Source organism: Chiloscyllium plagiosum, unplaced genomic scaffold (assembly GCF_037043375.1).
Source record: "Chiloscyllium plagiosum isolate Xiang-an unplaced genomic scaffold, Cpla_swu_hap1 HiC_scaffold_10, whole genome shotgun sequence".
Classification (NCBI taxonomy): Eukaryota; Metazoa; Chordata; class Chondrichthyes; order Orectolobiformes; family Hemiscylliidae; genus Chiloscyllium; species Chiloscyllium plagiosum.
The window spans coordinates 2849461-2876117 of record NW_028270148.1 but is presented as its reverse complement, the minus strand read 5'-3'; the positions used below and the strand labels follow the sequence as shown (position 1 = coordinate 2876117).

The following is a 26657-nucleotide window of genomic DNA, read 5'->3' as shown; positions in this document are numbered from 1 at the left end:
GGGTAACAATACCGGGATAACAATACCAGGATAACTACACCGGGATAACAATACCGGGATAACCAGACCGGGATAACAATACTGGAATAACTATACTGGGATAACTATACCGGGAAAGCGATACTGGGATAACTATACCGGAATTACAATACCAAGATAACAATACAGGGATAACAATACCGGGATAGCAATTCTGGGATAACTATACCGGGATAACTAGACCGGGATAACAATACTGGGATAACAATACCGGGAAAACAAAACCGGGATAACTATACCGGGAAAGCAATACTGGTATAACAATACCGGGACAACTATACCAGGATAACTAGACCAGGATAACAATACCGGGATAACAAAACCGGGATAACTATACCGGGATAGCAATACTGGGACAACAATACCTGGATAACAATACTGGGATAGGTATACCGGCAGAACAATACCGGGATTACACTACCGGGATAACAATACCGGGATAACAAAATCAAGATAACAATACCGGGATAACAATACTGGGATAAATATTCCAGGATAACAATACCGGGATAACAATGCCGGGGTAACTATGCCGGGATAACAATACTGGGATAACAACACCGGAATAACTATACCGTGAGAACAATACTGGGCTAACAACACCAGGATAACAATACCGGGGTAACAATACTCGGATAACAATACCGGAATAACAATACTGGGATAACAATACTGGTATAACAACACTGGGATAACAATACCGGGTAACAATACTCGGATAACAATACCGTGATAACTATAACGGGATAACAATACTCGGATAACAATACCAGGATAACTATACACGGGTAACAATACCGGGATAACAATACCGGGACAACAATATTGGGATAACAATAGTGAGATAACAATACCGGGGTAACTATACTGGGGTAAAAATACTGGGAAAACAATACCGGGGAAACAATACCGGGGTATCAATACCGGGATACCACTACTGGAATTACAATACTAGGATAACAATACTGGGATAACTATGCCGGGATAACAATACTGGGATAACAATACAGGGTAACAATACCGGGACAACAATATTGGGATAACAATACTGGGATAACAATACCGGGGTAACAGTGCTGGGATAAAAATACCGGGATCACAATACCGGGATAACAACACCGGGGTAACAATACCGGGGTAACAATACAGGGATAACAATACCGGGATAACTAGACCGGGATAACAATACTGGGATAACAATTTCAGGATAACGATATCGGGACAACTATACCGGGATAACAATACTCGGATAACAATACCGGGATAACTATACCGGGGTAACAATACCGGGATATCAATACCGGGAAAACTAGACCGGGATAACAATACTGGGATAACAATTTCAGGATAACGATATCGGGATAACTATACCGGGATAGCAATACTGGGATAACAATACCGGGATAACTATACTGGAATAACAATACCGGGATACCAATACCAGGATAACTATACCAGGATAACAATACTGGGAAACTACCGATATAACAATAACGGGATAACAATACCGGGACAACAATACCGGGACAACAATACTGGGATAGGTATACCGGCAGAACTATACCGGGATTACACTACCGGGATAACAATACCGGGATAACAAAATCAAGATAACAATACCGGGATAACAATACTGGGATAAATATTCCAGGATAACAATACCGGGATAACAATGCCAGGGTAACTATGCCGGGATAACAATACTGGGATAACAACACCGGAATAACTATACCGTGAGAACAATACTGGGATAACAACACCAGGATAACAATACCGGGGTAACAATACTCGGATAACAATACCAGAATAACAATACTGGGATAACAATACTGGTATAACAACACTGGGATAACAATACCGGGTAACAATACTCGGATAACAATACCGGGATAACTATACACGGGTAACAATACCGGGATAACAATACCGGGACAACAATATTGGGATAACAATAGTGAGATAACAATACCGGGGTAACTATACTGGGATAAAAATACTGGGAAAACAATACCGGGGAAACAATACCGGGGTATCAATACCGGGATACCACTACTGGAATTACAATACTAGGATAACAATACTGGGATAACTATGCCGGGATAACAATACTGGGATAACAATACAGGGTAACAATACCGGGACAACAATATTGGGATAACAATACTGGGATAACAATACCGGGGTAACAGTGCTGGGATAAAAATACCGGGATCACAATACCGGGATAACAACACCGGGGTAACAATACCGGGGTAACAATACCGGGATAACAATACCGGGATAACTAGACCGGGATAACAATACTGGGATAACAATTTCAGGATAACGATATCGGGACAACTATACCGGGATAACAATACTCGGATAACAATACCGGGATAACTATACCGGGGTAACAATACCGGGATATCAATACCGGGAAAACTAGACCGGGATAACAATACTGGGATAACAATACAGGGTAACAATACCGGGACAACAATATTAGGATAACAATACTGGGATAACAATACCGGGGTAACAGTGCTGGGATAAAAATACCGGGATCACAATACCGGGATAACAACACCGGGGTAACAATACCGGGGTAACAATACCGGGATAACAATACCGGGATAACTAGACCGGGATAACAATACTGGGATAACAATTTCAGGATAACGATATCGGGACAACTATACCGGGATAACAATACTCGGATAACAATACCGGGATAACTATACCGGGGTAACAATACCGGGATATCAATAGTGGGAAAACTAGACCGGGATAACAACACTGGGATAACAATTTCAGGATAACGATATCGGGATAACTATACCGGGATAGCAATACTGGGGTAACAATACCGGGATAACTATACCGGAATAACAATACCAGGATACCAATACCAGGATAACTATACTGGGATAAAAATACCAGGATAACAATACCAGGAAAACAATACCGGGATAACAATACCGGGGTAACTATACTGGGATAAAAATACTGGGATAACAATACCGGGATAACAACACCGGGGTAACAATACCGGAGTATCAATACCGGGGTACCAATACTGGGATAACAATACTAGGATAACAATACTGGGATAATTATGCCGGGATAACAATACCGGGATAACAATACTGGGTAACAATACCGGGACAACAATACCAGGATAACTCGACCGGGATAACAGTACTGGCATAACAATTTCAGGAAAGCGATATCGGGATAACTATTCCGGGATAGCAACACCGGGATAACAATACTGGAATAACAATACTGGCATAACTATACCGGGATAGCGATACTGGGATATCTATACCGGAATAACAATACCAAGATAACAATACCGGGATAACAATACCGAGATAGGTATGCCAGGATAACAATACCGGGATAACAATACCAGGGTAACTATACTGGGATAAAAATACCGGGATAACAATACCAGGATAACAATACCGGGGTAACTATACTGGGATAAAAATACTGGGATAACAATACCGGGATAACAACACCGGGGTAACAATACCGGAGTATCAATACCAGGGTACCAATACTGGGATAACAATACTAGGATAACAATACTGGGATAATTATGCCGGGATAACAATACCGGGATAACAATACTGGGTAACAATACCAGGACAACAATACCAGGATAACTAGACCGGGATAACAATACTGGCATAACAATTTCAGGAAAGCGATATCGGGATAACTATTCCGGGATAGCAACACCGGGATAACTAGACCGGGATAACAATACTGGAATAACAATACTGGGATAACTATACCGGGATAGCGATACTGGGATATCTATACCGGAATAACAATACCAAGATAACAATACTGGGATAACAATACCGGGATAGCAATTCTGGGATAACTATACCGGGATAACTAGACCGGGATAACTAGAGCGGGATAACTAGACTGGGATAACAATACTGGGATAACAATACCGGGAAAACAAAACCGGGATATCTATACCGGGAAAGCAATACTGGCATAACAAAATGGGGACAACTATACCAGGATAACTAGACCGGGATAACAATACCGGGATAACAAAACCGGGATAACTATACCGGAATAGCAATACTGGGATAACAATACCAGGATAACTATACCGGAATAACAATACCGGGATACCAATACCAGGAAAACTATACCGGGATAACAATACTGGGAAACTACCGGGATAACAATAATGGGAAAACAATACCGGGACAACAATACCTGGATAACAATACTGGGATAGGTATACCGGCAGAACAATACCGGGATTACACTACCGGGATAACAATACCGGGATAACAAAATCGAGATAACAATACCGGGATAACAATACCGGGATAACTATACCGGGATAACAATACTGGGATAACAACACCGGGATAACAATACCGGGGTAACAATACTAGGTTGACAATACCAGGATAACTACACCGGGATAGCAATACTGGGATAACAACATCGGGATAACAATACTGGGATAATATACCGGGATAACAATACCGGTGTATCAATACTCGGATAACAACACTGGGATAACAATACCGGGGTAACAATACCGAGGTAACAATACTCTGATAACAATACCGGGATATCTATACCGGGATAACAATACCGGGATAACAATAGTAGGATAACAACACCGGGATAACAATACCGGGGTAACAATACGAGGTTGACAATACCAGGATAACTACACCGGGATAGCAATACTGGGATAACAACACCGGGATAACAATTCCGGGATAACAATACTGGGATAACTATACCGGGATAACAATACCGGGGTAACAATACTCGGATAACAACACTGGGATAACAATACCGGGGTAACAATACCGAGGTAACATTACTCTGATAACAATACCGGGATAACTATACCGGGGTAACAATACCGGGACAACAATATTGGGATAACAATACTGGGATAACAATACTGGGGTAACTACACTGGGATAAAAATACTGGGATGACAATACCGGGATAACAATACCGGGGAACAATACCAGGGTAACAACACCGGGATAACAATACTAGGATAACAATACCGGGATAACTATACCGGGATAACAATACTCGGATAACAATACCGGGATAACTATACCGGGGTAACAATACTGGGATAACAATACCGGGACAACAATATTGGGATAACAATACTGGGATAACAATACTGGGGTAACAGTGCTGGGATAAAAATACCGGGATCACAATACTGGCATAACAACACCGGGATAACAATACCGGGATAACCATACCAGGATAACTAGACTGGGATAACAACACTGGGATAACAATTTCAGGATAACGATATCGGAATAACTATACCGGGATAGCAATACTGGGATAACAATACCGGGATATCTATACCGGAATAACAATACCAGGATACCAATACCAGGATAACTATACCGGGATAACAATACCGGGACAACAATACCTGGATAACAATACTGGGATAAGTATGCCAGGATAACAATACCGGGATAACAATGCCGGGTAACTATGCCGGGATAACAATACTGGGATAACAATACCGGGGTAACAATTCTGGGATAACTATACCGGGATAACTAGACCGGGATAACTAGAGCGGGATAACTAGACTGGGATAACAATACTGGGATAACAATACCGGGAAAACAAAACCGGGATATCTATACCGGGAAAGCAATACTGGCATAACAAAATGGGGACAACTATACCAGGATAACTTGACCGGGATAACAATACCGGGATAACAAAACCGGGATAACTATACCGGAATAGCAATACTGGGATAACAATACCAGGATAACTATACCGGAATAACAATACCGGGATACCAATACCAGGAAAACTATACCGGGATAACAATACTGGGAAACTACCGGGATAACAATAGTGGGAAAACAATACCGGGACAACAATACCTGGATAACAATACTGGGATAGGTATACCGGCAGAACAATACCGGGATTACACTACCGGGATAACAATACCGGGATAACAAAATCGAGATAACAATACCGGGATAACAATACCGGGATAACTATACCGGGATAACAATACTGGGATAACAACACCGGGATAACAATACCGGGGTAACAATACTAGGTTGACAATACCAGGATAACTACACCGGGATAGCAATACTGGGATAACAACATCGGGATAACAATACTGGGATAATATACCGGGATAACAATACCGGTGTATCAATACTCGGATAACAACACTGGGATAACAATACCGGGGTAACAATACCGAGGTAACAATACTCTGATAACAATACCGGGATATCTATACCGGGATAACAATACCGGGATAACAATAGTAGGATAACAACACCGGGATAACAATACCGGGGTAACAATACGAGGTTGACAATACCAGGATAACTACACCGGGATAGCAATACTGGGATAACAACACCGGGATAACAATTCCGGGATAACAATACTGGGATAACTATACCGGGATAACAATACCGGGGTAACAATACTCGGATAACAACACTGGGATAACAATACCGGGGTAACAATACCGAGGCAACATTACTCTGATAACAATACCGGGATAACTATACCGGGGTAACAATACCGGGACAACAATATTGGGATAACAATACTGGGATAACAATACTGGGGTAACTACACTGGGATAAAAATACTGGGGTGACAATACCGGGATAACAATACCGGGGAACAATACCAGGGTAACAACACCGGGATAACAATACTAGGATAACAATACCGGGATAACTATACCGGGATAACAATACTCGGATAACAATACCGGGATAACTATACCGGGGTAACAATACTGGGATAACAATACCGGGACAACAATATTGGGATAACAATACTGGGATAACAATACTGGGGTAACAGTGCTGGGATAAAAATACCGGGATCACAATACTGGGATAACAATACCGGGATAACAATACCGGGATAACCATACCAGGATAACTAGACTGGGATAACAATACTGGGATAACAATTTCAGGATAACGATATCGGGATAACTATACCGGGATAGCAACACTGGGATAACAATACCGGGATATCTATACCGGAATAACAATACCAGGATACCAATACCAGGATAACTATACCGGGATAACAATACCGGGACAACAATACCTGGATAACAATACTGGGATAAGTATGCCAGGATAACAATACCGGGATAACAATGCCGGGGTAACTATGCCGGGATAACAATACTGGGATAACAATACCGGGGTAACAATACCGGGATAACAAAACCGGGATATCAATACCGAGATAGGTATGCCAGGATAACAATACCGAGATAAGTATGCCAGGATAACAATACCGGGATAACAATACCAGGGTAACTATACTGGGATAAAAATACCGGGATAACAATACTGGGATAACAATACCGGGGTAACTATACTGGGATAAAAATACTGGGATAACAATACCGAGATAACAACACCGGGGTAACAATACTGGAGTATCAATACCAGGGTACCAATACTGGGATAACAATACTAGGATAACAATACTGGGATAATTATGCCGGGATAACAATACTGGGATAACAATACTGGGTAACAATACCGGGACAACAATACCAGGATAACTAGACCGGGAGAACAATACTGGGATAACAATTTCAGGAAAGCGATATCGGGATAACTATTCTGGGATAGCAATACCGGGATAACTAGACCGGGATAACAATACTGGGATAACTATACCGGGATAGCGATACTGGGATATCTATACCAGAATAACAATACCAAGATAACAATACCGGGATAACAATACCGGGATAGTAATTCTGGGATAACTATACCGGGATAACTAGACCGGGATAACTAGACTGGGATAACAATACTGGGATAACAATACCGGGAAAACAAAACCAGGATAACTATACCGGGATAGCAATACTGGGATAACAATACCAGGATAACTATACCGGGATAACAATACTGGGAAACTACCGGGATAACAATAACTGGATAACAATACAAGGACAACAATACCTGGATAACAATTCCTGGATAAATATGCCAGGATAACAATGCCGGTGTAACAATGCTGGGATTACAATAATGGGAAAACAACACCGGAATAACTATACCGTGATAACAATACAAGGATAACAACACCAGGATAACAATACCGGGGTAACAATACTCGGATAACAATACCGGGATAACAATACTGGGATAACAATACTGGTATAACAACACTGGGATAACAATACCGGGTAACAATACTCGGATAACAATACCGTGATAACTATACCGGGATAACAATACTCGGATAACAGTACCGGGATAACTATACCGGGGTAACAATACCGGGATAACAATACCGGGATAACAATATTGGGATAACAATACTGGGATAACAATACTAGGATAACAATACTGGGATAACAATACTGAGTAACAATACTGGGACAACAATATTGGGACAACAATATTGGGATAACAATACCGGGATTACACTACCGGGATAACAATACTGGGATAACAAAATCGAGATAACAATACCGGGATAACAATACTGGGATAAATATGCCAGGATAACAATACCGGGATAACAATGCCGGGGTAACTATGCCGGGATAACAATACTGGGATAACAACAACGGAATAACTATACCGTAATAACAATATTGGGATATCAACACCAGGATAACAATACCGGGGTAACAATACTCGGATAACTATAACGGGAAAACAATACTGGGATAACAACATCGGGATAACAATACCGGGGTAACAATACAAGGTTGACAATACCAGGATAACTACACCGGGATAGCAATACTGGGATAACAACATCGGGATAACACTACCGGGATAACAAAACTGGGATGACTATACCGGGATAACAATACCGGGGTAATAATACTCGGATAACAACACTGGGATAACAATACCGGGGTAACAATTCCGAGGTAACAATACTCTGATAACAATACTGGGATAACTATACCGGGATAACAATACCGGTATAACAATACCGGGATGACAATAGTAGGATAACAACACCGGGATAACAATACCGGGGTAACAATACCGAGGTAACAATACTCTGATAACAATACCGGGATAACTATACCGGAATAACAATACCGGGATAACTATACCGGGATAACAATACTTGGATAACAATACCGGGATAACTATACCGGGGTAACAATACCGGGATAACAATACCGGGATAACAATATTGGGATAACAATACTGGGATAACAATACTAGGATAACAATACTGGGATAACAATACTGAGTAACAATACTGGGACAACAATATTGGGACAACAACACCGGGATAACAATACCGGGGTAACAATACTCGGCTAACAACACTGGGATAACAATACCGGGGTAACAATACCGAGGTAACAATACTCTGATAACAATACCGGGATTACACTACCGGGATAACAATACTGGGATAACAAAATCGAGATAACAATACCGGGATAACAATACTTGAATAACAATACCGGGATATCTATACTGGGGTAACAATACCGGGATAACAATACTGCGACAACAATATTGGGATAACAATACTGGGATAACAATACTGGGGTAACTATACTGGGGTATCAATACCGGGATACCAATACCGGGATAACAATACTAGGATAACAATACTGGGATAACTATGCCGGGATAACAATACTGGGATAACAATACTGGGTAACAATACCGGGACAACAATATTGGGAAAACAATACTGGGATAACAATACCGGGGTAACAGTGCTGGGATACAAATACCGGGATCACAATACCAGGATAACAACACCGGGGTAACAATACCGGGGTATCAATACCGGGATAACAATACTGGGTAAACAATACCGGGATAACTATACCGGGATAACAATACTGGGATAACAACATCGGGATAAGAATACCGGGGTAACAATACTAGGTTGACAATACCAGGATAACTACACCGGGATAGCAATACTGGGATAACAACATCGGGATAACAATACCGGGATAACAATACTGGGATAACTACACCGGGATAACTATACCGGGGTAACAATACTCGGATAACAACACTGGGATAACAATACCGGGGTAACAATACCGGGGCAACAATACTCTGATAACAATACCGGGATAACTATAGAGGGATAACAATACCGGGATAACAATACTGGGATAATAACATTGGGATAACAATACCGGGGTAACAATACCAGGATTACTATACCAGGATAGCAATACTGGGGATAACAATACCGGGATAACAATACTGGGATAATAATACTGGGATAACTATACCAAAATAACAATACCGGGATAACTATACCAGGATAACTATGCCGGGATAACAATACTGGGATAACAATACCGGGATAACAATACAGGGATAACTGTACCGGGATAACAGCGAGAGGGTAACAATACAGGAATGACAATACCGGGATAACAATACCGGGAAAACAATACCGGGATAACACTACCGGGATAACAATAGTAGGATAACAACACGGGGATAACAATACCGGGGTAACAATACTCGGCTAACAACACTGGGATAACAATACCGGGGTAACAATACCGAGGTAACAATACTCTGATAACAATACCGGGATAACTATACCGGAATAACAATACCGGGATAACTATACCGGGATAACAATACTTGGATAACAATACCGGGATAACTATACCGGGGTAACAATACCGGGATAACAATACCGGGATAACAATATTGGGATAACAATACTGGGATAACAATACTAGGATAACAATACTGGGATAACAATACTGAGTAACAATACTGGGACAACAATATTGGGACAACAACACCGGGATAACAATACCGGGGTAACAATACTCGGCTAACAACACTGGGATAACAATACCGGGGTAACAATACCGAGGTAACAATACTCTGATAACAATACCGGGATTACACTACCGGGATAACAATACTGGGATAACAAAATCGAGATAACAATACCGGGATAACAATACTTGAATAACAATACCGGGATATCTATACTGGGGTAACAATACCGGGATAACAATACCGCGACAACAATATTGGGATAACAATACTGGGATAACAATACTGGGGTAACTATACTGGGGTATCAATACCGGGATACCAATACCGGGATAACAATACTAGGATAACAATACTGGGATAACTATGCCGGGATAACAATACTGGGATAACAATACTGGGTAACAATACCGGGACAACAATATTGGGAAAACAATACTGGGATAACAATACCGGGGTAACAGTGCTGGGATACAAATACCGGGATCACAATACCAGGATAACAACACCGGGGTAACAATACCGGGGTATCAATACCGGGATAACAATACTGGGAAAACAATACCGGGATAACTATACCGGGATAACAATACTGGGATAACAACATCGGGATAAGAATACCGGGGTAACAATACTAGGTTGACAATACCAGGATAACTACACCGGGATAGCAATACTGGGATAACAACATCGGGATAACAATACCGGGATAACAATACTGGGATAACTACACCGGGATAACTATACCAGGGTAACAATACTCGGATAACAACACTGGGATAACAATACCGGGGTAACAATACCGGGGCAACAATACTCTGATAACAATACCGGGATAACTATAGAGGGATAACAATACCGGGATAACAATACTGGGATAATAACATTGGGATAACAATACCGGGGTAACAATACCAGGATTACTATACCAGGATAGCAATACTGGGGATAACAATACCGGGATAACAATACTGGGATAATAATACTGGGATAACTATACCAAAATAACAATACCGGGATAGCTATACCAGGATAACTATGCCGGGATAACAATACTGGGATAACAATACCGGGATAACAATACAGGGATAACTGTACCGGGATAACAGCGAGAGGGTAACAATACAGGAATGACAATACCGGGATAACAATACCGGGAAAACAATACCGGGATAACACTACCGGGATAACAATAGTAGGATAACAACACCGGGATAACAATACCGGGGTAACAATACTAGGTTGACAATACCGGGATAACTACACCGGTATAGCAATACTGGGACAACAACATCGGGATAACAATACTGGGATAACTATACCGGGATAACAATACCGGGGTAAAAATACTCGGATAACAACACTGGGATAACAATACCAGGGTAACAATACCGAGGTAACAATACTCTGATAACAATACCAGGATAACTATACCGGGATAACAATACTGGGATAACTATACCGGGATAGCAATACTGGGATAACAACATCAGGATAACAATACCGGGATAACAATACTGGGATAACTACACCGGGATAACTATACCGGGGTAACAATACTCGGATAACAACACTGGGATAACAATACCGGGGTAACAATACCGGGGTAACAATACTCTGATAACAATACCGGGATAACTATAGAGGGATAACAATACCGGGATAACAATACTGGGATAACAACATTGGGATAACAATACCGGGGTAACAATACCAGGATTACTATACCAGGATAGCAATACTGGGGATAACAATACCGGGATAACAATACTGGGATAATAATACTGGGATAACTATACCAAAATAACAATACCGGGATAACTATACCAGGATAACTATGCCGGGATAACAATACTGGGATAACAATACCGGGATAACAATACAGGGATAACTGTACCGGGATAACAGCGAGAGGGTAACAATACAGGAATGACAATACCGGGATAACAATACCGGGAAAACAATACTAGGTTGACAATACCGGGATAACTACACCGGTATAGCAATACTGGGATAACAACATCGGGATAACAATACCGGGATAACAATACTGGGATAACTATACCGGGGTAACAATACTAGGTTGACAATACCGGGATAACTACACCGGTATAGCAATACTGGGATAACAACATCGGGATAACAATACCGGGATAACAATACTGGGATAACTATACCGGGATAACAATACCGGGGTAAAAATACTCGGATAACAACACTGGGATAACAATACCAGGGTAACAATACCGAGGTAACAATACTCTGATAACAATACCGGGATAACTATACCGGGATAACAATACTGGGATAACTATACAGGGATAACAATACTGGGATAACAATACTGGGATAACTATACCGGGGTAACAACACTGGGATAACAATACCGGGACAACAATGTTGGGATAACAATACTGGGATAACAATACCGGGGTAACTATACTGGGATAAAAATACTGGGATGACAATACCGGGGTGACAATACCGGGGTAACAATACCGGGGTATCAATACCGGGATACCAATACTGGGACAACAACACTAGGATAACAATACTGGGATAACAATGCCGGGATAACAATACTGGGATAACAATACTGGGTAACAATACCGGGACAACAATATTGGGATAACAATACTGGGACAACAATACCGGGCTAAGAGTGCTGGGATAAAATTACCGGGATCACAATTCCGGGATAACAACACCGGGGTAACACTACCGGGGTTACAATACTGGGATAACAATACTGGGATAACAATACTAGGATAACTATACTGGGATAATAATACTGGGATAACAATACTGGGATAACAATGCCAGGATAACTAGACCGGGATAACAATACTGGGATAACAATTTCAGGATAACGATATCGGGATAACTATACCGGGATAGCAATACTGGGATAACAATACCGGGATAACTATACCGGAATAACAATACCAGGATACCAATACCAGGATAACTATACCGGGATAACAATACTGGGATAAGTATGCCAGGATAACAATACCGGGATAACAATGCCAGGGTAACTATGCCGGGATAACAATACTGGGATAACAATACCGGGGTAACTAGACCGGGATAACAATACCGGGATAACAATACCGAGATAGGTATGCCAGGATAACAATACCGGGATAACAATACCAGGGTACCTATACTGGGATAACAATACCGGGATAACAATACCAGGATAACAATACCGGGATAACAATACTGGGAAACTACCGGGATAACAATACCGGGATAACAATACGGGAACAACAATACCTGGATAACAATACTGGGATAGGTATACCGACAGAACAATACCGGGATTACACTACCGGGATAACAATACTGGGATAACAAAATCGAGATAACAATACCGGGATAACAATACTGGGATAAATATGCCAGGATAACAATGCCGGGGTAACTATGCCAGGATAACAATACTGGGATAACAACACCGGAATAACTATACCGTGATAACAATACTGGGATAACAACACCAGGATAACAATACCAGGGTAACAATACTCGGATAACAATACCGGGAAAACAATACCGGGATAACTATACCGGGATAACAATACTGGGATAACAACACCGGGATAACAATACCGGGGTAACAATACTAGGTTGACAATACCAGGATAACTACACCGGGATAGCAATACTGGGATAACAACATCGGGATAACAATACCGGGATAACAATACTGGGATAACTATACCGGAATAACTATACCGGGGTAACAATACTCGGATAACAACACTGGGATGACAATACCGGGGTAACAATACCGGGGTAACAATACTGGGATAACAATACCGGGGTAACAATACCAGGATTACTATACCAGGATAGCAATACTGGGGATAACAATACCGGGATAACAATACTGGGATAATAATACTGGGATAACTATACCAAAATAACAATACCGGGATAACGACACCAGGATAACTATACCGTGAAAACAATACCGGGATAATTATACCGGGATAACTATACCAGGATAACTATGTCGGGATAACAATACTGGGATAACAATACCGGGATAACAATACCGGGATAACTGTACCAGGATAACAGCGAGAGGGTAACAATACAGGAATGACAATACCAGGATAACAATACCGGGGTAACAATACTAGGTTGACAATACCAGGATAACTACACTGGGATAGCAATACTGGGATAACAACATCGGGATAACAATACCAGGATAACAATACCGGGATAACAATACCAGGGTACCTATACTGGGATAACAATACCGGGATAATAATACCAGGATAACAATACCGGGATAACAATACTGGGAAACTACCGGGATAACAATACCGGGATAACAATACCGGGGTAACAATACTAGGTTGACAATACCGGGATAACTACACCGGTATAGCAATACTGGGATAACAACATCGGGATAACAATACCGGGATAACAATACTGGGATAACTATACCGGGATAACAATACCGGGGTAAAAATACTCGGATAACAACACTGGGATAACAATACCAGGGTAACAATACCGAGGTAACAATACTCTGATAACAATACCGGGATAACTATACCGGGATAACAATACTGGGATAACTATACAGGGATAACAATACTGGGATAACAATACTGGGATAACTATACCGGGGTAACAACACTGGGATAACAATACCGGGACAACAATGTTGGGATAACAATACTGGGATAACAATACCGGGGTAACTATACTGGGATAAAAATACTGGGATGACAATACCGGGGTGACAATACCGGGGTAACAATACCGGGGTATCAATACCGGGATACCAATACTGGGACAACAACACTAGGATAACAATACTGGGATAACAATGCCGGGATAACAATACTGGGATAACAATACTGGGTAACAATACCGGGACAACAATATTGGGATAACAATACTGGGACAACAATACCGGGCTAAGAGTGCTGGGATAAAATTACCGGGATCACAATTCCGGGATAACAACACCGGGGTAACACTACCGGGGTTACAATACTGGGATAACAATACTGGGATAACAATACTAGGATAACTATACTGGGATAATAATACTGGGATAACAATACTGGGATAACAATACCAGGATAACTAGACCGGGATAACAATACTGGGATAACAATTTCAGGATAACGATATCGGGATAACTATACCGGGATAGCAATACTGGGATAACAATACCGGGATAACTATACCGGAATAACAATACCAGGATACCAATACCAGGATAACAATACCGGGATAACAATACTGGGATAAGTATGCCAGGATAACAATACCGGGATAACAATGCCAGGGTAACTATGCCGGGATAACAATACTGGGATAACAATACCGGGGTAACTAGACCGGGATAACAATACCGGGATAACAATACCGAGATAGGTATGCCAGGATAACAATACCGGGATAACAATACCAGGGTACCTATACTGGGATAACAATACCGGGATAACAATACCAGGATAACAATACCGGGATAACAATACTGGGAAACTACCGGGATAACAATACCGGGATAACAATACGGGAACAACAATACCTGGATAACAATACTGGGATAGGTATACCGGCAGAACAATACCGGGATTACACTACCGGGATAACAATACTGGGATAACAAAATCGAGATAACAATACCGGGATAACAATACTGGGATAAATATGCCAGGATAACAATGCCGGGGTAACTATGCCAGGATAACAATACTGGGATAACAACACCGGAATAACTATACCGTGATAACAATACTGGGATAACAACACCAGGATAACAATACCAGGGTAACAATACTCGGATAACAATACCGGGAAAACAATACCGGGATAACTATACCGGGATAACAATACTGGGATAACAACACCAGGATAACAATACCGGGGTAACAATACTAGGTTGACAATACCAGGATAACTACACCGGGATAGCAATACTGGGATAACAACATCGGGATAACAATACCGGGATAACAATACTGGGATAACTATACCGGAATAACTATACCGGGGTAACAATACTCGGATAACAACACTGGGATGACAATACCGGGGTAACAATACCGGGGTAACAATACTGGGATAACAATACCGGGGTAACAATACTAGGATTACTATACCAGGATAGCAATACTGGGGATAACAATACCGGGATAACAATACTGGGATAATAATACTGGGATAACTATACCAAAATAACAATACCGGGATAACGACACCAGGATAACTATACCGTGAAAACAATACCGGGATAATTATACCGGGATAACTATACCAGGATAACTATGTCGGGATAACAATACTGGGATAACAATACCGGGATAACAATACCGGGATAACTGTACCAGGATAACAGCGAGAGGGTAACAATACAGGAATGACAATACCAGGATAACAATACCGGGGTAACAATACTAGGTTGACAATACCAGGATAACTACACCGGGATAGCAATACTGGGATAACAACATCGGGATAACAATACCAGGATAACAATACCGGGATAACAATACCAGGGTACCTATACTGGGATAACAATACCGGGATAACAATACCAGGATAACAATACCGGGATAACAATACTGGGAAACTACCGGGATAACAATACCGGGATAACAATACGGGAACAACAATACCTGGATAACAATACTGGGATAGGTATACCGGCAGAACAATACCGGGATTACACTACCGGGATAACAATACTGGGATAACAAAATCGAGATAACAATACCGGGATAACAATACTGGGATAAATATGCCAGGATAACAATGCCGGGGTAACTATGCCAGGATAACAATACTGGGATAACAACACCGGAATAACTATACCGTGATAACAATACTGGGATAACAACACCAGGATAACAATACCAGGGTAACAATACTCGGATAACAATACCGGGAAAACAATACCGGGATAACTATACCGGGATAACAATACTGGGATAACAACACCGGGATAACAATACCGGGGTAACAATACTAGGTTGACAATACCAGGATATCTACACCGGGATAGCAATACTGGGATAACAACATCGGGATAACAATACCGGGATAACAATACTGGGATAACTATACCGGAATAACTATACCGGGGTAACAATACTCGGATAACAACACTGGGATGACAATACCGGGGTAACAATACCGGGGTAACAATACTGGGATAACAATACCGGGGTAACAATACCAGGATTACTATACCAGGATAGCAATACTGGGGATAACAATACCGGGATAACAATACTGGGATAATAATACTGGGATAACTATACCAAAATAACAATACCGGGATAACGACACCAGGATAACTATACCGTGAAAACAATACCGGGATAATTATACCGGGATAACTATACCAGGATAACTATGTCGGGATAACAATACTGGGATAACAATACCGGGATAACAATACCGGGATAACTGTACCGGGATAACAGCGAGAGGGTAACAATACAGGAATGACAACACCAGGATAACAATACCGGGGTAACAATACTAGGTTGACAATACCAGGATAACTACACCGGGATAGCAATACTGGGATAACAACATAGGGATAACAATACCAGGATAACAATACCGGGATAACAATACCAGGGTACCTATACTGAGATAACAATACCGGGATAACAATACCAGGATAACAATACCGGGATAACAATACTGGGAAACTACCGGGATAACAATACCGGGATAACAATACGGGAACAACAATACCTGGATAACAATACTGGGATAGGTATACCGGCAGAACAATACCGGGATTACACTACCGGGATAACAATACTGGGATAACAAAATCGAGATAACAATACCGGGATAACAATACTGGGATAAATATGCCAGGATAACAATGCCGGGGTAACTATGCCAGGATAACAATACTGGGATAACAACACCGGAATAACTATACCGTGATAACAATACTGGGATAACAACACCAGGATAACAATACCAGGGTAACAATACTCGGATAACAATACCGGGAAAACAATACCGGGATAACTATACCGGGATAACAATACTGGGATAACAACACCGGGATAACAATACCGGGGTAACAATACTAGGTTGACAATACCAGGATAACTACACCGGGATAGCAATACTGGGATAACAACATCGGGATAACAATACCGGGATAATTATCCCAGCATTGTTATCCTAGTATTGTTATCCCAGTATTGGTACCCTGGTATTGATACTCCAGTATTGTTACCCCGGTGTTGCTACCGGGATAACAATACTGGGATAACAATACCAGGGTAACAATACGGGGATAATAATACCGGGATAACTGTACCAGGATAACAATACCGGGGTAACAATACCGGGATAACAATACTGGGATAATAATACTGGGATGATTATACTGGGATAACAACACTGGGATAACAATACCGGGATAACAATATTGGGATAACAATACCAGGAAAAGCAATACCGGGAGAAGAACACCGGGATAACTATACCCTGATAACAATACCGGAATAACAATACCGGGAAAACAATACCGGGATAACAATACTGGGGTGACAATACCGGGATAACTATACCGGGGTAACAATACCAGTGTAACAATACTGGGATAACACCAGGATAACTATACCGGGATAACTACACCGGGATACCTATACCGGTATAACAACACCAGGATAACAATACCGGGATAATAATACCGTGATATCAATACTGGGATAACAATACCGGAATAACAACACCAGTATAACAATACCACGGTAACAACACCGAGATAACTATACCGGGGTAACAATACCGGGGTAACAATACTGGGATAACACCAGGCTAAGTATACTGGGAAACTACTCCGGGATACCTATACCGTGATAACAATACTGGGATAACAATACTGGGATAACAACACCAGGATAACAATACCGAGATTACAATAGCGGGATAACAAAGCCGGGATAACAACACCGGAATAACAATACTGGGATAACAATACTGGGATAACAACACCGGGATTACAATACTGGGATAACAATATCAGGATAACAAAACCGGGATAACAATACCGGGATTACAATAGCGGGATAACAATAGCGGGATAAGAATATCGGGATATCAATACTGGGATAACAAAACCGGGATAACAATACCGGGAGAACTATACCAGCATAACAACACCGGAATAACAATGCCAGCATAACAACACCGGGGTAACAATTCCGGGATAACAATATCGGGATAACAACCCCGGGATAACAATACCGGGGGAACAAAACCAGGATAACAATACCGGGGGAACAAAACCAGGATAACAATACCGGGGTAACAATACCGGGGTAACAACACCGGGATAACTATACCGGGATAACAATACTGGGATAACAATACTGGGGTAACAATACCGGGATAACAATACTGGGATGACAATACTGGGATAACAACACCGGGATAACAATACCGGGATAACTATACCGGGATAACAATACCTGGATAAGAATACCGGGATAACAATACTGGGATAACAATACTGGGATAACTATACCGGGACAACAACACCGGGATAACAATACCAGGATAACTATACCAGGATAACAATACCGGGGTTACAATGCTGGGGTAACAATACCGGGATAACAATACTGGGATAACTATACCGGGACAACAATACTGGGTAACAATACTGGGATAACAATACCAGGATAATTATACTGGGATAAGAATACCGGGATAACAATACCGGGATAACAATACTGGGATAACAATACCGGGATAACAATACCGGGGTAACAATATTGTTAGTGACCCAGATGGGTTTTTCCTGACAATCTGACAGTGGTTTTATGGTTACCATTAGACTCTTAATTCCAAATTGTAGTTGAATTTAGATTCCACCATCGGTCCCTGCAGGATTTGAACACAGTCTCCAGAATATTAGCTGGGTCTTTTTTTGATAGAAACACTACAAGTGTGGAAACAGGCCATTCAGCCCAATTAGTCCATACCAACCCTCTGAAGAACATCCCACCCAGACCCATGACGTATCCTATCCCTGCATTTCCCATGGCTAATGCACCGAACCTACACATCCCTGAATACAGACAATTTGGTAATCCATCCTAATCTGTGCATCTTTGGACCATGGGAGGTAGCCCACACAGCCGGGAGCAGAATATGTAAACTCCACACAGACAGTCACCCTAGGCTGGAATTGAACCCGGGTCCCTGACGCTGTGAGGCAGGGTCTCTAGATTAATAGTCCAACAATAATACCACCACACCATCACCTCCCCGAGATGAACTCAGGAGAGCTTTTGATATCGATGTGTGAAAGATTCAGCACTTGGTGTGGCACAAGGACCTAATTCAGGCAAGTGAAGCCAGGCTGGTATCCAAGGTGGCAATAGGAGTAGTTTAGTGACCATGACTAACACCGTCAGTTTTACACATGTAAAGGAGATGAAAGACAATGCTGCCTGAAAAAGGACTTTGGACTGGGGACAGGCAGCTTTTAATGAAATAAGGCAAGATCTGTCCAAAGTAGACTGGGAGCAGTAACATCTGGGTAAATTGACTGAGAACAGCGGTAGGTATTCAAAATGGAATTGGCAGCATTACAGGCCCAATGTGTTCCTTTTTCGGTGAAATGAAGGAACAACACACCCAGAGAACCCAAGATGCCTGGTCTGGTTAAGACACAAAACAGGGTCAAAGACAGCAATTAAACAAAAGCCTTTGGTTTGGGAATTTAGAAAGTTCAGGAAATAACTCCACAGGAATCAATACAGAGAAAGGCCTAGTAAGGCAAGACAGACGGACTCTGAGCCTGTTAGCTCGGTCTTGGGGAACGATAGCCAAAAAAACAGGGCAAGAGACGGACGCTGTGAGCATCCAGGGAGGGTGAGAGTGAGGGAGCACCAGGAGAGTGAGGGAACAGGCACAGACTGCTTCAAGCTGGGAGCTGGTGCCTGCTCTGTGACAGGACAGGTGTGCAGTAAAACACAGTGAAACACAGAAATATGGAAATTAGCAGCAGGAGGAGGCCATTCAGCCCTTCGAGCCTGCTCCACCATTCAATATGATCATGGCTGAGCATCAATCTCAACACCTCGTTCCCGCTTTTACTCCAGCAGCCCTCAGAACGACATCAAACTCCTTCTTGAATGTTTCAGCTCTAGCCACTGTCACCTTAAAAATATATTCTCTGTCTCGAAATTCCCCACCCTAGGGAAAAGACACCTGCCATTCACCTTATCTATACCCCTCATGATCTTATAAACTTGTGTAAGGTCACCACTCAACCTTCTACGTTTCACGAAAATAGTCCCAGCCTATCCAGCCTCTCCTTTTAATGTGGCTTTTCATTTCCAGCACCATCCTGGTAAATCTTTTCTGAAACTTCTCCAGTTTAATAATATCCTTCTGATAACTGGGCGACCAGAACTGGACACAGTATTCCAGAAGAGGCCTCACCAATATCCTGTACAACCTCAACATAACGTCCCAACTCTTGTACTCAAAGGTCTGACCAATGAAGGGAAGCATGCTAAACATCTTCTTAACTATCCTGTCTAACTGGGACACAGGCTTCCCTTTATTGTACAACATTACCCAGGACCCCACTTTTAATTACACAAACTCTTGTTGTTTTACCAAATGCAATACCTTACATTTACCCAAATTAAACTCCATCTCCCACTCTTCAGCCCACTGACCCAATTGATCAAGATCTCTGTAATTTTAGATAACTGTCCACTGTACCACCAATCTTGGTGCCATCTGCAAACTTACTAACCATGTCCTTCTATATTCTCACCTAAATCATTGTTATAATGACAGACGGAAGTGGCTCCAGTACCAGACCCTGTGGAACACTCACCGTCACTCTCTGTCTCCTGCCGGTAAGCAATTTTGTATCCAATTGCAAGCTCAAACTGAATTCCATGTGATCAAACCTTACTAATTAGTGTACGATGTGGAACCATGTCAAAAGCTTCACTAAACTCCAAGCAATGTCTCCTGTTCTGTGTTCATCAACTCTCTTGGTTACTTCCTCAAAAAACTCAATTAAGTTTGTAAGACATGACTACCTTTGTACAAAACCATTCTGAATATCCCTGATCATTCCTTGCCTCTCCAAATACATATAAATGTTATCTTTCAGCATCATCTCCAACAACTTACCCAGCAGCGCAGTCAGACTCACAGGCCTATAGTTCCCAGGCTTCTCCTTACATCTCTCTTAAACAGAGACTGAACATTAAAAAATCATGTGGGGAGAGATAAGGTGAATGGCACCTGTCTTTGCCCTAGGTGTGGGATTTCAAGACTAGAGGATATATTTTTAAGCTGAGAGAAAAGAGATTTTAAAAAGACATGAGGGGAAATTTGTTTTTACAGAGAATGTTTCGTGTGTGGAATGAACTTCCTGAGGAAGTGGTGGATGTGGGTACACTTACAACATCCAAAAGACATTTGGATAATCACATGAATAGAGAAGGTTTGGAGGGATATGGGTGAGGAGCAGGCAGGGGGTCTGGTTTAGTTTGGGATTATGCTCGGCAAGGGCTGGTTGGACCAAAGGGTATGTTTTAGCGCTGTAAGACTCTGTGAGCACCTCACCCGTGGTTACAGTTGAAAAAATATTTCTGTAGGGTCCTTAATTTCCTCCCTAATTACAAAGTCCTGGGATACACTGGATCAAGTCCTGAAAATTTATCCAACTTTATGTTTTCAAAGACCTCCAGCTCTTCCTCTTCTATAAATGTGGACTGTTTCCAAAACATCAATATTTATTTCCCTGAGTTCTCTGGTCTCCATTTCTTTCTCCACATTAAAAATTGACGCAAAATATTCATTTGACCCCATCTCCTGAGGTTCAACACAAAGACAGCACATCTTTGATCTTTAAGAAGCCCGACTCTCTCTCTCATTGCTCTCTTGCTCTTAATGAACTTAATAGAACATAGGACAGAGAACAGTACAGAACAGTACAGGCCCTTCAGCCCTCAATGTTGTGCTGACCTTCTATCCTACTCTAAGATCAGACTAACCTACATGGCCTTCATTGTACTATCATCCATGTGCCTATCCAAGAGTCACTTAAAAGTCCCTAATGTCTCTGACTCTGCTACCACCGCTGGCAGTGCATTCCACATACACCTCACTCTCTGTGTAAAGAACCTACCTCTGACAGCTCCCCTAAACCTTCCTTCAATCCCCTTAAAATTATGCCTCCACATGATAGCCATTTCCATCCTCTGGCTGTCCACTCATCATCCACTATGCCTCTCATCATCTTGTACACCTCTATCAAGTCACCTCTCATCCTTCTTCTCCCCAATGAGAAAAGACCTCGCTCCCTCAACCTTTCTTCATAAGACACACCCTCCAGTCCAGGCAGCATTCTGGTAAATCTCCTCTGCACCCTCTCTAAAGCATCTACATTGTTTCTATAATGAGGTGACCAGAACTGAACAATTCTAGGTGTGGTCTTAACAGGGCTTTGTAGAGCTGCAGCATAAACTCACAGCTCTTAAACTCAATCCCCCTCCTAATGAAAGCCAACACACCATACGCCTTCTTAACAACCCTATCACCTTTGGTAGCAACTTCGCGAGGTCTATGGATATGGACCCCAAGATCCCTCTGTTCCTCCACACTGCCAAGAACCCTGCCTCTAATCTTGTATTCTGCATTCAAATTCAACCTTCCAAAATGAATCACTTCACACTTTTCCAGGTGAACTCCATCTGCCACTTCCCAGCCCAGCTCTGCATCTTGTCAATGTCCCATTGCAACCTACAACAGCCCTCCATACTGTCCATAACTCCAACAACTTCCGTCCCATCGGCAAACGTACTAGCCCACCCTTCCACTTCCTCATCCAAATCATTTATAAAAATCACAAAGAGCAGAGGTCCCAGAACAGATCCCTGCGGAACACCACTGGTTATCAAATTCCAGGCTGAATACTGTCCATCTACCACCACCCTCTGTACTGGATACAGCCAATTCTGTATCCAGACAGTCAAATTTCCCTGTATCCCTTGCCTCCTTACTTTCTGAATGAGCCTACACGGGGAACCTTATCAAGCTCCTTGCTAAAATCCATGTACACCACATCCACTGCTCTACCTTCATCAATGTGTTTTGTCACATCATCAAAGAATTCAATAAGGTTTGTGAGACATGACCTGCCCCTCTCAAAGCCATGTTGACTATCTCTAATCAAACTATGGTTTTCCAAGTAATCATAAATCCTGTCTCTCAGAATCCTCTCTAATACTTTACCCACAACAGACATGTGACTGACTGGTCTAGAATTCCCAGGATAATCCCTATTCCCTTTCTTGAACAAGGTTTAACTTCCCTAGTATTGATTGGAACCTCCTTAGTTCAAATAGTTTGGATGGAGCAGACTTTGTTAGGTGTGTCCAGGAAGGGTTCCTGACTCAATCTGTAGATATGCCGCCTAGAGGGGAGGCCAGATTGGATTTAGTGCTTGGCAATGAACCATGCCAGCTGTCAGATCTCTCACCATCTCTTATTCCCAAATCCTCCACCTCAGCTGCATCTGTTCTCAGGATGACCAATTCCACCTCAGAAAGACCCAGATGGCCTCCTTCTTCCATGATCGCAACTTCCTTTCCCACTTAGTTGATGAAGCCCTCCAGTGCATTTCCTCCACTTCACGCACCACCGCCTTGAATCCCACTCCTCCCAACGCAACAAGAACAGAACCCCTGTCATCCTCACCTTCCACTCCACCATCCTCCGCACACTTCGCATCATCCTCCGTTACTTCCGCCATTTCCGAACGGACCCCACCACAAAGACACATTTCCGTCCCCACCCTGATCAGTGTTCTGGAAAGACCATTCCCTCCGCGACTCCCTTGTCAGGTCCACACCCTCCGGCCCAGACCCTACCACCTCCCCCCCCAACCCCCGGCACCTTTCCTTGCCACCACAGGAAGTGCAAAATGTGAGCCCACACCACTCCCCTCACCTCTATCCAAGGCTCCAAGGGATCCTTCCACATCCATCAGAAATTTTCCTGTACCTCTATCAATGTCACCTACTGCATCCACTGCACCCGGTGTGGTCTCCTCTATATTAGGGAGACAGAACGCCTTCTTGTGGATTGCTTCAGAGAACATCTCTGGGACACCCACACCAATCAACCCCACTTCCCTGTGGCTGAACAGTTCAACTCCCCGTCCCACTCCGTCAAAGACATGCAGCTCCTGGGCCTCCTCCACCGCTAAACCATTATCACCTGATGCCTGGAGGAAGAAAGCCTCATATTCTGCCTTGGGACCCTGCGACCACACGAGATAAATGTGGATTTCAACAGCGTACTTATTTCCCCTCCCCCCCACATTATCCCACTCCCAAACCTCCAACTCAGCACCGCCCTTCAGACCTGTCCATCACTCTCCCCTCTGACCTATCACCTTCTCCCTCACCTTCATCCACCTATCGCTTTCTCAGCTACCTTCCCTCCAACCCCACCCCCCCCTCACATTTATCTCCCAGCCCCGGCCCACAAGCCTCATTTCTGATGAAAGGTGTATGCCCGAAATGTCAATTCTCCTGCTCTTCAGATGCTGCCTGACCTGCTGTGCTTTTCCAGCAGCACACTCTCGACCCAGGGCAGTCAGTGTAAATGATCCAGTGATATCTGACATCATCCAGTGATATCTGACAGATTCCCAGGACAGTCAGTGTGAATGATCCAGTGATATCTGACAGATTCCCCAGGGCAGTCAGTGTAAATGATCCAGTGATATCTGACAGATTCCCGGAGCAG

The 26657-nt window shown here is 42.4% G+C and overlaps 1 protein-coding gene across 1 annotated transcript in view; it reads right to left on the bottom strand.

Moving 5' to 3' along the window:
• LOC122546946 (junctional adhesion molecule-like) overlaps nt 1-26657 on the bottom strand; it is an 82067-nt gene that overhangs the window by 44233 nt on the left and 11177 nt on the right. The gene's annotated exons all lie outside the window — the stretch shown is intronic.